This window comes from Vitis riparia, unplaced genomic scaffold (genome assembly GCF_004353265.1).
Source record: "Vitis riparia cultivar Riparia Gloire de Montpellier isolate 1030 unplaced genomic scaffold, EGFV_Vit.rip_1.0 scaffold544_pilon_pilon, whole genome shotgun sequence".
Classification (NCBI taxonomy): domain Eukaryota; kingdom Viridiplantae; phylum Streptophyta; class Magnoliopsida; order Vitales; family Vitaceae; genus Vitis; species Vitis riparia.
In genome coordinates this window covers 178,905-181,124 of record NW_023269699.1, presented here as the reverse complement: position 1 = coordinate 181,124, position 2,220 = coordinate 178,905, and the positions used below count along the sequence as shown (strand labels likewise).

At 38.9% G+C, this 2,220-nt stretch overlaps 1 non-coding gene across 1 annotated transcript; it reads left to right on the top strand.

The window, feature by feature from the left end:
- Nucleotides 1–485: 485 nt before the first annotated feature.
- LOC117910037 lies at nt 486–592 on the top strand. The gene has a single exon (XR_004650515.1). It is a non-coding gene; the product is annotated as a small nucleolar RNA R71 (small nucleolar RNA).
- The last annotated feature ends 1,628 nt before the right edge of the window (nt 593–2,220 follow it).

Below are 2,220 nucleotides of genomic sequence, written 5' to 3'. Positions count from 1 at the left end.
TGCCATACGAAGCATTGCTATTGGGCTTGAATTGTCCAATGACATTTGCTTGTTCTCCAAACATTTCTCTAGCAACTGGAATTGTAGGGCACTCCTCCACCAAGTGTTCATAAGATTGACAAATAGAACATGGCTTTACTTGCACTGGTGTTTCAGCAACAACTTGCACTTCATGCATCTTTTTCAGTTCTAGCTTCTCCACTCTTCTTGTCATAGCTGTAAATTTTTCTTTCATATCAACATCTTCATTCAAGGTGTACATCACAACCTTAGCATGAAGAGCATTTGGTTGAGACTTCATCTTTCCCATTTCTCCTCTGTGCGGTTCATCCCATCCCCTTGAGACTTCAGCTACATAACTCAAGAAATCCATAGCTTCCTCAGGATTCTTACTCATGAAATCCCCTCCACACATTGTTTTGAGGAGTTGCATCATTGAGGAAGACACCCCATCATAGAAATAACTCACCAACAGCCATGTATCAAAGTCATGGTGAGGACAAGCATTAATGGCTTCCATGTATCATTCCCAAAATTCATAGAATTTCTCATTCTCTTTAGCTGAGAAGTTTGAAATTTTCCTTTTCAAGCCATTTGTTCTATGAGTAGGAAAGAACTTCTTGAGGAATTCAGCTTGTAAATCAGTCCAAGTACGGATACTCCTTGGCCTTAAAGAATTAAGTCAAATCTTGGCCTTATCCTTTAAAGTAAAAGGAAATAATTTAAGCCTCATCAAGTCGATTGAAGCTCCTCCTTCTCGGAATGTATTACAAACATCTTCAAATTCCTTGATATGGGCATAGGGATTCTCACTTTCCATTCCATGGAAAGTTGGTAGAAGTGGCATAATATGGGGTCTGATCACTAGCTGCTCTGTAGGGGGCACTATACATGATGGTGCACTCATACGAGGTGGATGCATGCGGTCCCTCATTGATCTGAATTCATTGGGATTGTCCTGATGACCATGGTGACTATGCTGATCCTCAGGTGTAGTTTCCATGATGTTCAAGCTCAATTCCAACTCCTTGTTATGAGGTGTTTCAAGTTTAACAAGCCTTCCTCCACTATCTCGTATCCACTTTGGCATACACAACTAGTATCAACCGTAACTAAAAAAAACAAAAACAGAGGAAAAACTACAAAAAAGAGTTCGCTTAACTAAAACTAAATTAAAAGCTATGCTAGAATATAAACGAGTAAAAGAAACAACTAAAAGAGTTAGTAAAATGACAGAAAACTCACCAAACTGGTGATGAAAACCACAAGTGTATATAGAAATAATATCACTGTGAAGTTGGCACCTTCCCCGGCAGTGGCGTCATTTGATTCGTTCCCAATTAGTGTCTCAACTGATTCACGTCCAGCTGGTGCTCTTTGATTGAGAGAGTAATCAACATAATTTATAACCTATATCACCATGCATTAGGATAGCTTTAGCTAATATAGCATAGTGGCTCTAGGATCGTTCACTGGGAAAGGTTTTCAACTCACAACTGATACCAATTCAAAGTTAAATTGGTGCTTTTTCATTTCAAGGTTAGCGTAAGAAATAAAACAAAAACTTTGGTTTAAACGAGGTTTTGTTTCAAGCTAACTAAAAAGAAAGTAATGGAAATTACTTATGAAGAAAAACATTCCTTCGAGGTTTGGGTTCACAGGGGAGGTTCCTTATGCAAAAACAGAGCTCTGGTCATTTGGTTCATTTCCTCGCATTCGAGAATTAACATATAGTCAATTCTCTAACCGGTGTTGTATAGATGTATCCTTTAAATGGATTTCAGCTCTAATTCCCTCTCACTAATGCAACTTGCAATGGCTCGTGCCTCTCACCTAGCATTTGCCATTCAAGGTGATCTTTAACTTTCGACTTCCCTTCTCAAGCTCACAAGAGATAACTAATGGATATCTCCATGGAGTCCAAAAGCTTACCAAGTGTTGGCAATTCTAGAAAATCCTACCTTCAAGTCACTTCCCAAAAGCATGCAAGAGGTAAACTAGTACATCTCCATGGACGGAGAGCACTTGCCATACCAAGTGTTGGCTCAAGTGAATTGAAGGTATTTTAAGTTAATTAAAAACATAGAAATCATTAAAGGAACACACTTTCTCTTCATTAATGGCTGAAACCACAAAGCTATAAATTCTTGCACTTGGAACCTTTCCCGGCAACCTTAGCTCCAAGGAACTAAAAGCCTAGCCACTCATTCTCTGAGGAAA